Consider the following 16,142-nt stretch of genomic DNA (forward strand, 5'->3'; position numbering starts at 1 on the left):
TGGGCCTGGCACACACGCTGGCAGGCAGGCAACTCCAATTAGATGACACTAGCAGACTGATGTTTCACAGTCAAAAAAGTTTTTTTTTTTAATTATTTACACTACTGTTACACCAGATATGAGTGGTGGCACTGGGCAAGTGGGCCTGGCACACACACTAGCAGGCAGGCAACTGCAATTAGATTACACTAGCAGACTGATGTTTCACAGTCAAAAAAGTTTTTTTCTTTTAAATTATTTACACTACTGTTACACCAGATATGAGTGGTGGCAATGGGCAAGTGGGCCTGGCACACACACTAGCAGGCAGGCAACTGCAATTAGATTACACCAGCAGACTGATGTTTCACAGTCGAAAAAGTTTTTTTTTTAAATTATTTACACTACTGTTACACCAGATATGAGTGGTGTCACTGGGCAAGTGGGCCTGGCACACACGCTGGCAGGCAGGCAACTGCAATTAGATTACAATAGCAGACTGATGTTTCACAGTCAAAAAAGTTTTTTTTTTTAATTATTTACACTACTGTTACACCAGATATGAGTGGTGGCACTGGGCAAGTGGGCCTGACACACACGCTGGCAGGCAGGCAACTGCAATTAGATTACACTAGCAGACTGATGTTTCATAGTCGAAAAAGTTTATTTTTTTTAATTATTTACACTACTGTTACACCAGATATGAGTGGTGGCACTGGGCAAGTGGACCTGGCACACACGCTGGCAGGCAGGCAGGCAGGCAAATGCAATTAGATTACACTAGCAGACTGATGTTTCACAGTCAAATAAGTTTTGTTTTTTATAATTATTTACACTACTGTTACACCAGATATGAGTGGTGGCACTGTGCAAGTGGGCCTGGCACCACGCTGGCAGGCAGGCAACTGCAATTAGATTACACTAGCAGACTGATGTTTCACAGTCAAAAAAGTTTTTTTTTTTATTATTATTTACACTACTGTTACACCAGATATGAGTAGTGGAACTGGGCATGTGGGCCTGGCACACGCACGCTGGCAACTGCAATTACATTACACTAGCAGACTGATGTTTCACAGTCAAAATATTTTTTTTTAAATTATTTACACTACTGTTACACCAGATATGAGAGGTGGCACTGGGCAAGTGGGCCTGGCACACACGCTGGCAGGCAGGCAACTGCAATTAGATTACACTAGCAGACTGATGTTTCACAGTCAAAAAAGTTGTTTTTTTTAATTATTTACACTACTGTTACACCAGATATGAGTGGTGGCACTGGGCAAGTGGGCCTGGCACACACACTAGCAGGCAGGCAACTGCAATTAGATTACACTAGCAGACTGATGTTTCACAGTGAAAAAAGTTTTTGTTTTTTTAAATTATTTACACTACTGTTACACCAGATATGAGTGGTGGCACTGTGCAAGTGGGCCTGGCACACACGCTGGCAGGCAGGCAGGCAACTGCAATTAGATTACACTAGCAGACTGATGTTTCACAGTCAAAAAAGTTGTTTTTTTTAATTATTTACACTACTGTTACACCAGATATGAGTGGTGGCACTGGGCAAGTGGGCCTGGCACACACGCTGGCAGGCAGGCAACTGCAATTAGATTACACTAGCAGACTGATGTTTCACAGTCAAAAAAGTTTTTTTCTTTAAAATTATTTACACTACTGTTACACCAGATATGAGTGGTGGCACTGGGCAAGTGGGCCTGGCACACACGCTGGCAGGCAGGCAACTGCAATTAGATTACACTAGCAGACTGATGTTTTCACAGTCAAAAAAGTTTTGTTTTTTAATTATTTACACTACTGTTACACCAGATATGAGTGGTGGCACTAGGCAAGTGGGCCTGGCACACACACTAGCAGGCAGGCAACTGCAATTAGATTACACTAGCAGACTGATGTTTCACAGTCAAAATAGTTTTTTTCTTTTAAATTAATTACACTACTGTTACACCAGATATGAGTGGTGGCAATGGGCAAGTGGGCCTGGCACACACGCTGGCTGGCAGGCAACTGCAATTAGATTACAGTAGCAGACTGATGTTTCACAGTCAAAAACTTTTTTTTTTATTATTATTTACACTACTGTTACACCAGATATGAGTGGTGGTACTGGACAAGTGGGCCTGGCACACACGCTGGCAGGCAGGCAACTGCAATTAGATTACACAGGGAAAAAAATTATGTTCTAGCCCTAAAAAGGGCTTTTTGGGGTGCTGTCCTTAAAGCAGAGATCAGATGAGTAATTCAGGACTTTAGTGGACACTGAATACACTAGCCTAGCTATCAATTTCCCTATAAAATAACCAGCAGCTACACTGTCCCTCCTCTCACTAACAATGCAGCTTCCGAATGAATCTAAAATGGCTGCTGTCCAGGAGCTGGGAGGGTCTGGGAGGGAGGGTCTGCTGCTGATTGGCTGGAATGTGTCTGCAGACTGTGAGATACAGGGTCAAAGTTTACTCAATGATGACGAATAGGGGGCGGATCGAACATCGCATATGTTCGCCCGCCGCGGGCGAACACGAACAAAGCTATGTTCGCCGGGTACTATTCGCCGGCAATCAATTTGCGACATCACTACTTATCACCTGCTGAGCATTTTGCAAGCTGCTAAAACATAATGCATAAGTATGTAAACTATGTGTAAAACCAAAGTCAATGTAGGATTTTCTGAAGTGATATTTTTACCGTTTTACACCTGCTAATTATCGGCCACTGTGTCAATGTAGCCTATGGGGCATATGTATCAAGGTCCGAATGGAGCTTGATGCCCCGTGTTTCTGGTGAGTCATTAGACTCGCCAGAAACAGCAGTTATAAAGCCGCGGTCACAAAGACCGCTGCTCCATAACCTGTCCGCCTGCTCTGAGCAGGCGGACAGACATCGCCGGAAATCAACCCGATCGAGTACGATCGGGTTGATTGACACCCCCTGCTGGCGGCCTATTGGCCGTGAGTCTGCAGGGGGCGGCGTTGCACCAGCAGCTCCGCACTGTCAGATAAGGTCCGCCAGACTTTCATAACTAGAGGCATATGTATGCATTCTTTGTTTAGCTTTTAAAATACAAGCTGTGAAATAATGAAGAGAAAATATAACACATTTCTATCAACCATCTCTCTAGCAAAAAGTTTTATTAAAGAGACAGAAAACCCCAACATTTTCTTTCATGATTTGTATAGAACTTACAATTTTAAACAACTTCCCAAATGACTTCCATTATCAAATTTGTTTTGTTCTCTTGTTATCCTTTGCTGAAGGAACAGCATTGCACTACTAGCAGCAAGATGAACACATCTAGTTAGCCTAACAACAACTAGACAAACTAGTTGTAACTGAGAGTACAACAAAGTTATAAAGAGAGAGTAAATCCACTAGTGTCTAATAACACTATCACATCTACTAATATCATAAGGTTTTCCAAAGAAAATAGTGTTGAAAAATTGGTTCCCATTCATTCATACATTATAGTTTATTAGGCTAAGGAACTCACACTCATACAAGTAGCAAAAGCTGTGAATTAAAACCACTTGAACTCTGTGATTAGCATAATAGCCTTAAAGTTAATATGTCACTATTAGATATCCTCAATCCAAAAGATTTAAAGTTAACTAAGCCCTTACAATCCGAGGGCTGTTTTACTTTTACATATGCAATAAACGATATGAGGATATAGTATTAACTATTTGGTACTTAATATATCACAAGAGTAAGCAAAGTTAAAACGGACGATAGGAGAGACAAAGCTGCCCCTATCGGACCCCTGACGCGCGTTTCACGAACGCTTCCTCAGAGGGGCAGAGGAAGCGTTCGTGAAACGCGCGTCAGGGGTCCGATAGGGGCAGCTTTGTCTCTCCTATCGTCCGTTTTTAACTTTGCTTACTCTTGTGATATATTAAGTACCAAATAGTTAATACTATATCCTCATATCGTTTATTGCATATGTAAAAGTAAAACAGCCCTCGGATTGTAAGGGCTTAGTTAACTTTAAATCTTTGGATTGAGGATATCTAATAGTGACATATTAACTTTAAGGCTATTATGCTAATCACAGAGTTCAAGTGGTTTTAATTCACAGCTTTTGCTACTTGTATGAGTGTGAGTTCCTTAGCCTAATAAACTATAATGTATGAATGAATGGGAACCAATTTTTCAACACTATTTTCTTTGGAAAACCTTATGATATTAGTAGATGTGATAGTGTTATTAGACACTAGTGGATTTACTCTCTCTTTATAACTTTGTTGTACTCTCAGTTACAACTAGTTTGTCTAGTTGTTGTTAGGTTTCCTAGTGAGTAATCCACTCCAGGTTTTGCTTCTTTGCAGAATCAATAATCTCAATATCTGAATATTATATGTAAAACGTCAATTCAGGTAAAATCTGGCAAAATTTTCACAAATCTACTCCCCCCAACCCTTTATCTCTAAATACATCTAGTTAGCCAATCACAAAATACAAATGTGTACAGGCACCAATTAGCAGCAGCTCCCTTTAGTGTAGGATATGTGCATATTATTTTTGCAATAAGGGATACTAAGGCCTAGATTTAGAGTTTGGCGGTAGCTGTGAAAACCAGTGTTAGAGGCTCCTAACGCTGGTTTTAGGCTACCACCGGTATTTGGAGTCAGTCAGGAAAGGGTCTAACGCTCACTTTCCAGCCGTGACTTTTCCATACCGCAGATCCCCTTACGTCAATTGCGTATCTTATCTTTTCAATGGGATCTTTCTAACTCCGGTATTTAGAGTCGTGTCTGAAGTGAGCTTTAGAATTCTAACGACAAAACTCCAGCCGCAGAAAAAAGTCAGTAGTTAAGAGCTTTCTGGGCTAACGCCGGTTCATAAAGCTCTTAACTATTGTGCTCTAAAGTACACTAACACCCATAAACTACCTATGTACCCCTAAACCGAGGTCCCCCCACATCGCCGCCACTCGATTAAATTTTTTTAACCCCTAATCTGCCGACCGCCACCTACGTTATACTTATGTACCCCTAATCTGCTGCCCCTAACACCGCCGACCCCTATATTATATTTATTAACCCCTAATCTGCCGCCCCCCCGCTATCGCTGACCCCTGCATATTATTATTAACCCCTAATCTGCCGTCCGCACGCCGCCGCCAGCTACATTATAGCTATGTACCCCTAATCTGCTGCCCCTAACACCGCCGACCCCTATATTATATTTATTAACCCCTAATCTGCCCCCCTCAACGTCGCCTCCACCTGTCTACACTTATTAACCCCTAATCTGCCGAGCGGACCGCACCGCTACTATAATAAAGTTATTAACCCCTAATCCGCCTCACTCCCGCCTCAATAACCCTATAATAAATAGAATTAACCCCTAATCTGCCCTCCCTAACATCGCCGACACCTAACTTAAAGTATTAACCCCTAATCTGCCGATCGGAGCTCACCGCTACTCTAATAAATTTTTTAACCCCTAAAGCTAATTTTAACCCTAACCCTAACACCCCCCTAAATTAAATATAATTTTATTCTAACAAAATAAATTAACTCTTATTAAATAAATTATTCGTATTTAAATCTAAATACTTACCTGTAAAATAAACCCTAATATAGCTACAACATAAATTATAATTATATTATAGCTATTTTAGGATTAATATTTATTTTACAGGCAACTTTGTATTTATTTTAACCAGGTACAATAGCTATTAAATAATTAAGAACTAAAATAATTACAAAATTACCTGTAAAATAAATCCTAACCTAAGTTACAATTAAACCTAACACTACACTATCAATAAATTAATTAAATAAAATACCTACAATTACCTACAATTAAACCTAACACTACACTATCAATAAATTAATTAAATACAATATCTACAATTACCTACAATTAAACCTAACACTACACTATCAATAAATTAATTAAATACAATATCTACAAATAAATACAATTAAATAAACTAACTAAAGTACAAAAAATAAAAAAGAACTAAGTTACAAAAAATAAAAAAAATATTTACAAACATCAGAAAAATATTACAACAATTTTAAACTAATTACACCTACTCTAAGCCCCCTAATAAAATAACAAAGCCCCCCAAAATAAAAAAATGCCCTACCCTATTCTAAATTACTAAAGTTCAAAGCTCTTTTACCTTACCAGCCCTGAACAGGGCCCTTTGCGGGGCATGCCCCAAAGAATCAGCTCTTTTGCCTGTAAAAAAAACACATACAATACCCCACCCCAACATTACAACCCACCACCCACATACCCCTAATCTAACCCAAACCCCCTTTAAATAAACCTAACACTAAGCCCCTGAAGATCTTCCTACCTTATCTTCACCATACCAGGTTCACCGATCGATCCAGAAGAGCTCCGCCGATGTCTTGATCCAAGCCCAAGCGGGGGGCTTAAGATGTCCATGATCCGGCTGAAGTCTTCATCCAAGCGGGAGCTGAAGAGGTCCATGATCCGGCTGAAGTCTTCTATCAACGGCATCTTCAATCTTCTTTCTTCCGGATCCATGTTCATCTTGCAGACCTCCGACGCGGAACATCCTGCTGGCCCGACGGACTACCGACGAATGAAGGCTCCTTTAAGGGACGTCATCCAAGATGGAGTCCCTCGAATTCCGATTGGCTGATAGGATTCTATCAGCCAATCGGAATTAAGGTAGGAAAATTCTGATTGGCTGATGGAATCAGCCAATCAGAATCAAGTTCAATCCGATTGGCCGATCCGATCAGCCAATCAGATTGAGCTTGCATTCTATTGGCTGATCGGAACAGCCAATAGAATGCGAGCTCAATCTGATTGGTAAAAGAGCTTTGAACTTTAGTAATTTAGAATAGGGTAGGGCATTTTTTTTATTTTGGGGGTCTTTGTTATTTTATTAGGGGGCTTAGAGTAGGTGTAATTAGTTTAAAATTGTTGTAATATTTTCTGATGTTTGTAAATATTTTTTTATTTTTTGTAACAATTCTTTTTATTTTTTTTCTTTAGTTAGTTTATTTCATTGTATTTATTTGTAGATATTGTATTTAATTAATTTATTGATAGTGTAGTGTTAGGTTTAATTGTAGGTAATTGTAGGTATTTTATTTAATTAATTTATTGATAGTGTAGTGTTAGGTTTAATTGTAACTTAGGTTAGGATTTATTTTACAGGTAATTTTGTAATTATTTTAACTATTTTAGCTATTAAATAGTTCTATTTAATAGCTATTGTACCTGGTTAAAATAAATACAAAGTTACCTGTAAAATAAATATAAATCCTAAAATAGCTATAATATAATTATAATTTATATTGTAGCTATATTAGGGTTTATTTTACAGGTAAGTATTTAGCTTTAAATAGGAATAATTTTATTTAATAAGAGTTAATTTATTTCGTTAGATTTAAATTATATTTAATTTAGGGGGGTGTTAGGGTTAAAGTTAGACTTAGCTTTAGGGGTTAATAAATTTATTAGAGTAGCTGTGAGCTCCTGTCGGCAGATTAGGGTTAATACTTGAAGTTTGGTGTCGGCAATGTTAGGGAGGGCAGATTAGGGGTTAATACTATTTATTATAGGGTTATTGAGGTGGGAGTGAGGCGGATTAGGGGTTAATACATTTATTATAGTAGCGCTCAGGTCCGGTCGGTAGATTAGGGGTTAATAAGTGTAGTTAGGTGGAGGCGACGTTGGGGGCGGCAGATTAGGGGTTAATAAATATAATATAGGGGTCGGCGATGTTAGGGCAGCAGATTAGGGGTACATAGGGATAATGTAGGTGGCGGGGGTGTACGGAGCGGCAGATTAGGGGTTAAAAATAATATGCAGGGGTCAGCAATAGCGGGGGCGGCAGATTAGGGGTTAATAAGTGTAAGGTTAGGGGTGTTTAGACTCGGGGTACATGTTAGAGTGTTAGGTGCAGACGTAGGAAGTGTTTCCCCATAGGAAACAATGGGGCTGCGTTAGGAGCTGAACGCGGCTTTTTTGCAGGTGTTAGTTTTTTTTTCAGCTCAAACAGCCCCATTGTTTTCTATGGGGGAATCGTGCACGAGCACGTTTTTGAAGCTGGCCGCGTCCGTAAGCAACTCTGGTATCGAGAGTTGCAGTGGCGGTAAATATGCCTGTACGCTCCCTTTTTGGAGCCTAACGCAGCCATTCTGTGAACTCTCAATACCAGAGGTATTTAAAAGGTGCGGCCAGAAAAAGCCAGCGTTAGCTACGCGGGTCGTTACCAACAAAACTCTAAATCTAGGCGTAAGAGAACAAAGCACATTTGAAAATAGAAGTGAATTAAAAAGTGTCTTAAAATGACTTGCTCTATCTGATTCATGCAAGTTTATTATTTAATTTCCTATTCCTTTAAACTGTGGTATACTTATATATACATATATTATAGTTATTCATTGTTTTTTAAACTGTATCTATGCTGACAATTTTTGGAAAAGAATGAACACAAATAGAAAACACTATAATTTATTTTTTCAAACTTAATAAAAAACAAACGTTTATTATTATATTTACTGTCCCTTTAATTTTTCAAGTGGCTGTCAGCTACACTAATTAACTGTCTGGACTTTTTCAATACATTTTGGAATTTGTAACAGAGACTGCCACATCTGTGGAGGGTAAGCAGACTGCAAACTTCAGGGACAACAAAGGTCTTCTGAAATTTTCTTTGTAAAATTGATATATTAATGCAGACAGTTTATCTGTCCAAAATTCTGCTTAGGACTGTTTTTTGTTAGTGTTTTTTTTTTATAATTTTTATAAATACTGTCTGTCTCTGTGCTTCTATGCAGTTTTGCAGCAATTTCAAATTTGTACAGTGGCATTCCGGTGTGCTGCGAGAGAGCCAGAGGTTTGCCGACAAATTAAGAGTCTCTATCTTAGTGGCATGGGGCATTTAGCAGTCTGCTTCTGTCTTATGTGTCAACTGTAACCTCAAGTGAATACAGGGGTTATTTTGTGTCATCCATCATCTAGCTAGCACCAGTTTTTTAAAATTGCATGCTCCATCTGAATCATGAAAGAAAAATGTGGGTGTAATGTCCCTTTAAGAAATTTGTTTACTGAGGGGGGCAGTAAATGTTATTTATTTATTGTTTTACATAATTGTCCAGTAAATGCACAATTTTTAAGTACACTGAGAGTCATTCCTTTTAAAAATGATTTTTCTCTTTTTAAGCCTCACAAAATCCTCTTATTTTTTTATAGCTCTCCAGTCTGGCAATGCATTTTTTATTTTTTTGTAATGCCTCACTGGGTTGTTTTCAAATCACAAGCTTTTTGATCACGCCATTCTATCATGTTGTAGTGCACCCCAGCACTGGATAAAGCTGTTGGGTTGTGATTTGTCAGGTTGAGAACAACTCTGTGATGTAGTTTTAATTAATAAAAAAAAAAAACTGAAGTGTCAGACAGGACACAGGAGGGCTATAAAAAATATAATGGAGGACTTTTTGGAACCATAAATATAGCGGACCCCCCCCCCACACACACACACAATTTTTTAGAATGTGCTTAAAAGGACAGTCTAGTCAGAATTAAACCTTCATGATTCAGATAGGGCATGCAATTTTAAGCAACATTCCAATTTATTTTTATCATAAAATTTGCTTTGTTGTCTTTCTATTCTTTGTTGAAAGCTAAATCTAGGTAGGGTCATATGCTAATTTCTAAGCCCTTGAGAGGGCCTAGAAATTATCTTATCTCAGTGTACGTTAACTGTTTTTTCACAGCTAGACAGTGCTAGTTCACATGTGCCATATAGATAACAATGTGCTCACTCCCATTAAGTTATTTATGAGTCAGCACTGATTAGCTAAAATGCAAGTTGTTCAAAAGAACTGAGATAAGGGACAGTCTTCAGAGGCTTAGATACAAGGTAATCACAGAGGTAACAATTATTAAAGGGACACTGTAGTCAGAAATGATATGCAAATAAAATCGTAGTATAGTTTTAAAACTCTTATTTTCTAATGTACTTTATTAAATATGTACCCTTTGGCCAATAATTTACTTTGAAATATTAATTGTTTCCCAACCTACTTGTATGTCAGCCGTTACGGATTACCAATCCGTGCTGACAACTGCAGTTGTAAGATGGCGTTTTTTCTGAACTAATGCGCATGCGCGAGTTACCGCAGCGTCACAGGAAACGTCACCATCTGCAGTAGAATAAGGCAAGGAGAATCTATCAGCAGCAGTCGAGTGAGCTGCGCACATCACGTAAATACATAGCTTACGATCGCTTCCAGAATCGCCCTAGAGTAAACGAGCAAACTATACTTAAAATGAAAACTAGCAGGTACGCTCAGCACTTTTCCGGCCCAGCGTACCTGGATTTCAATCCGCCGCCCTGGAGGCAGCGGATCCCATAGGAATCAATGGGAGTCTGACCATAGCGAAAGTTCAGGTTCGCTGCTGCCAGACATCCCATTGATTCCTATGGGAAATGTCTACACCTAACACCCTAACATGTACCCCGAGTCTAAACACCCCTAATCTGCCCCCCCTACACCGCCGCAACTAAATAAATGTATTACCCCCTAAACCGCCGCTCCCGGAGCCCACCGCCACTATAATAAATATGTTAACCCCTATACCGCCGCTCCCAGAGCCCACCGCAAGCTACATTATACATATTAACCCCTAATCTGTCCCCCCCCTACACCGTCGCCACCTATAATAAATGTATTAACCCCTATCCTGCCCCCCCTACACCGCCGCCACTGCAATAAAATGATTAACCCCTAAACCTAAGTCTAACACTAACCCTAACACCCCCTAACTTAAATATTAATTAAATACATCTAAATAAATGTAACTCTTATTAGCTAAATGAATCCTATTTAAAACTAAATACTTACCTTTAAAATAAACCCTTATATAGCTACAATATAAATAATAATTATATTGTAGCTATCTTTGGATTTATTTTTATTTTACAGGCAACTTTCAATTTATTTTAACTAGATACAATAGCTATTAAATAGTTATTAACTATTTAATAGCTTACCTAGCTAAAATAAAGAGAAATTTACCTGTAAAATAAATCCTAACCTAAGTTACAATTACACCCAACACTACACTATACTTTAATAAATGAATCCTATTTAAAACTAAATACTTACCTGTAAAATAAACCCTACGATAGCTACAATGTAATTAATAATTACATTGTAGCTATCTTAGGATTTATATTTATTTTACAGGTAACTTTGTATTTATTTTAGCTAGTTAGAATAGTTATTAAATAGTTATTAACTATTTAATAACTACCTAGCTAAAAGAAATACAAAATTACCTGTAAAACCTAAGTTACAATTAAACCTAACACTACACTATCATTAAATTAATTAAATTAATTACCTACAAATAACTACAATTAAATTCAATTAAATAAACTAACTAAAGTACAAAAAATAAAAAAGCTAAGTTACAAAAAATAAAAAAATAAGTTAAACATTTAACAAATATTACAACAATTTTAAGCTACTTACACCTAATCTAAGCCCCCTAATAAAATAACAAAGCCCCCCAAATTAAAAAATGCCTTACCCTATTCTACTTTAAAAAATTTCAAAGCTATTTTACCTTACCAGCCCTTAAAAGGGCCTTTTGCGGAGCATGCCCCAAAGAAAACTGCTCTTTTGCCTGTAAAAGAAAAATACAGCCCCCCCCCAACATTAAAACCCACCACCCACATACCCCTAATCTAACCCAAACCCCCCTTAAATAAACCTAACACTACCCCCCTGAAGATCATCCTACCTTGAGTCGTGTTCAGCCAGCCGACCACCGATGGAACCGAAGAGGAGATCCGGAGCGGCAGAAGTCATCATCCAAGGGGCGCTGAAGAAATCTTCCATCCGATGAAGTCATCATCCAGGCGGCGCTGAAGAAATCTTCCATCCGATAGAAGTCTAAATGCAGGCGGCGTCTTCAATCTTCATCCATCCTGAGCGGAGCCATCTTCAGAGGAGCCTACGCGGATCCATCCTCTTCTTCCCGACGACTAACGACGAATGACGTTACCTTTAAGTGACGTCATCCAAGATGGCGTCACTCGAATTCCGATTGGCTGATAGGATTCTATCAGCCAATCGGAATTAAGGTAGAAAAATCTGATTGGCTGACTGAATCAGCCAATCAGATTCAAGTTCAATCCGATTGGCTGATTGGTATAATGTAGCTTGCGGTGGGCTCCGGGAGCGGCGGTTTAGGGGTTAACATATTTATTATAGTGGCAGTGGGCTCCGGGAGCGGCGGTTTAGGGGGTAATACATTTATTTAGTTGCGGCGGTATAGGGGGGGCAGGATAGGGGTTACTAGGTATAATGTAGGTGGCGGTGGGCTCCGGGAGCGGCGGTTTAGGGGTTAATACATTTATAAGAGTTGCGGCGGGGTCTAGGAGCGGCGGTTTAGGGGTTAGTAACTTTATTTAGTTGCGGGGGGCTCCGGGGGCGCCGGTATAGGGGGTAGAACAGTGTAGTATAGTGTGGGTGCTAAGTGACAGCTTGTTTACATATAAACTGAACAAAAAAAGTTACTGCTTTAGTTCTTTTTAATTGTAAACAGCCGTACAATATTTAGCTAGATATAAGATGTGTCAATGTTATCTAATACGTAGAAAGTCTGGATAATCGATTCAATAGATTTTCCCTCCAATGCGCAAGCGTAAAACTAACAGAGATGTGGGTAACTTTGGCTTCTACAATTACGCGATTTAGCTGAATTGACGCGCAGGCTTATTAGGAAGGGTTATGCTGGTAATGATATGCATAGGAGCGAAATGTTATTGGTCAATCATTTCATATACACACTATGCCAAAAACGATGGGCTGGGAGAGGTGACGTCATGGCCGGGTAATATTTAGTTAAAATATAAGGTTTGTAAGCTTCATTTTATACAAAATATAGGTTAGTAGCTTTTAATAGATGATAATTATACAAAATATGGGACTATTGAGTAACGAAAAAAGTAAAAAACAGTAATCCTTTAATATAACAATGTTGGTTATGCAAAACTGCGGAATGATTATCTTTTTACATAATAAATATTTTGGAGAGAACTGTCCTTTCAATAATTATGCACATACACTATTACACAACTATTAAAAAAAAATATGTTGCTTAAGTACAGTATGTAGAGTATATACTGTTTGTAACAATGTTTGCAATAAAGTTCTGTTTTTTTAGAAATAGTATACCCCTTGCTTTCTTATAGCTCACATTCCCTATTGTGTTCTTATCTTTTATAGGATATAAACATTTACATTTAATTTAACAGGTGCACCATGAGAAAAATTTGCATTGCCAAGTGTGCCAGTCTGAAAAAGTGTGAGAACCACTACAATGTAGCACATTGTGGTTACTGTTTAGCCAGACAGACAGACAACTGTTAGGAAACACCATCCTTTATCCTTTTTTTAATGTAAGTTTAACTTTTTATTGTATTTGAATGATGTTTAGTGGTTTTTATATTTAATTAAAACCCTTTTACTATTTATGTAGTTTTGTTTTTATTCATAAACTGGTTTTCACTTTTTTAAGATAGCTGTATTTATGTTATTTTTTTTTATAATTATCTTCTCTCTTTATACATGTTTGGGTGTTTTTTTAGAGCTAAATTTCAGTGAATCTATTCTAACTAGACTAAAGCTCATGTTTTTTAATTAACATAACATTCTATGGTAACATTGATAGCCAATAAATCACAATGCAGTTAAATTTTTTGCTAAATGATGCAAGAACTGTCACTCTATTATATCCTTACAAGGGACAAGAGATCAAAATTAAACTTCTGTAAATCAAATGTGAGAATAGAAAAAAAGTAATCCAGTTTACTTCAATTATCAAATTTACCATAGAGTTATACCATAGAGTTACTGAAGTTATTGCTCCCTCTACAGGCTGCTTGTATAACTATGCTACATACACAATCACAAAGTGCTCAGTGTTGCTCTCATGGAAAAGGGGTAAGTTTTAATAAGGAAATCAAGAGAAAAAGGTAAATTATAATAGAAGTGAATAGGAACATTAAATGTAAATGATATGCAACCATGAAAATTCAAGTTTGACTTCTTAGTTTATCAACCTCATATAAAAATCCTTAGAACACTTAAAAGGACATGAAACCCCAAAAATGTCTTTCATGATTCAGATAGAGAATACAATTGTAAACTACTTTCTAATTTACTTTTATTATCTAATTTGTTTAATTATTTTGGTGTAATTTGTTTTTAGTTCTATTATTTAATTTGCTTCCATCTCTTGTTATCCTTTGCTGAAATGTTTTTTATTTTTGTTTCATTATCAATTTAAATAGCTGTAACTTAACATTTCCATGTATCCAAAATGTATAAACTTAAATTCTTTGTGAGTTTGTCTTAGTTATGATCATAGAAGATCCAATAAAAAATCAATATTTTTTACAGCTGATTTATGTGTTATAAGGTTACAAAAAAGGTGCCAATTATAGAAATTATAACACTCTTATTTGAGAACATTAGAAATCTGTGTTTAAATCTTCAAAGCTTTTCCAATCAAAAAGTGAAACTGGTAAATCCATTACAAAATCACCTGTTACATAAAGATACTGTATGTCTGGGTTTCTGTAGAATGTTTTGTTAAACACACAAAAACAAACAGAATTATAATAAAAAGAGAGGTATTTTGGGTTTTTCAAGTACTTTAAAGGGATAGTGTGCTGTACTTTCCCCACAATTTAATGTGTTCTTTATTATCAATTTAGCTTCTGGAGTTTAATAAATTGTTTTGTTTATTTTGTCAATTAAAATAGCTGTTTTGCTTGTTGAAAATTAAACTTTTTTTTTTTTCTCTCTCTCTCTCTTGTTCCTTTCCTCTTCAATCCCCTAAGAAGGGGTTAAATAAATAAATAATTTAATTATGAATATTTAATTTATGTATTCTGAAATGTTAATTTCACTATGACATATTAAGTAAGCTGATGTCCTGTCCCCCCCTGGACACGAAGGGGTTATTGATTTTCAGTGTAAATAGTTTTTTTATGGAGCACATGTATGGTAATTATTGCTATATAAGGAAGGCTATGTGAAGGTACCTTTTTAACCATTGAACAAGGGCTAGGAATACCCTGGCACATGTATGATTAGCCCTTCACACACCCATACACTGAACTATTGATGTTTTAAATTTAATTGGTTCCAATGTTTTTGTGAGTGGCAAATAAAGGATTAATTTTTACTCCAGCATGGTCTTAAGAGAAATAGATCATGTCAAACTAATCTAATTAGATTCTATGAGGAAGTAAGTAAACATATAAATAAAGGGGAATCTGTTGATGTGATATACTTGAATTTTGCAAAGGCGTATGTTAGCTTATGGATAAATAACTGGAAAATAGACAGGGAGCAATGAGTAGTATTAAACGGATCATACTCAGATTGGACAAAGGTAATCAGTGGAGTCCCCCAGGGATCAGTACTGGGCCTTGTTCTTTTAAATCTTTTTATTAATGACTTGGAGCAAGGATTAAATAGCAACATCTTTATATTTTTGCAGATGATACAAAGTTGTGCAAGGTCATACGGTCAGTGCAGAATGAACTTGCTTTACAGGGGGATCTACAAAAATTAGAAGAATGGACAGGTAATTGGAAAATTATATTTAATACTAGAAAATGCAAAGTTCTACATTTTGTAAGTAAAAATAAGCAGGCAACCTATTATTTAAATAGAACTAGAATTGGCCAAACAAAGGAGGAAATGGATTTATAGATAACAAGCTAAAGATTGGTGCACAATGCAGGGCAGCGGCTTTTAAGGCTGATAAGCTACTAGCATGTTTTAAAAGAGACATTTATGCAAGATAGAAAAGCATAGTTCTTTCACTATATAAATCCCTAGTAAGACCTCACCTTGAGAATGGAGTGCAGTTCTGGGGACCAATCTAAAGAAAAGACAATGTAGACTTAGAAAAGGACCACAAAACTAATAAGGGGAATGGAGAATTTAAGCTATGAGGAGAGGTTAGCCAAACTGGGTCTGTTTTCTCTACAAAAAAGGCACTTGAGAGGTGACATGATTACTTTATATAAATATATTCAAGGCCCATATATATTTATTAAAAAAAAATTGTTTGTGATAATCACAATTTAAGACTAGAGGAAAGGATATTTA

The sequence above is a fragment of the Bombina bombina genome, chromosome 7, assembly GCF_027579735.1.
Source record: "Bombina bombina isolate aBomBom1 chromosome 7, aBomBom1.pri, whole genome shotgun sequence".
Taxonomy (NCBI): domain Eukaryota; kingdom Metazoa; phylum Chordata; class Amphibia; order Anura; family Bombinatoridae; genus Bombina; species Bombina bombina.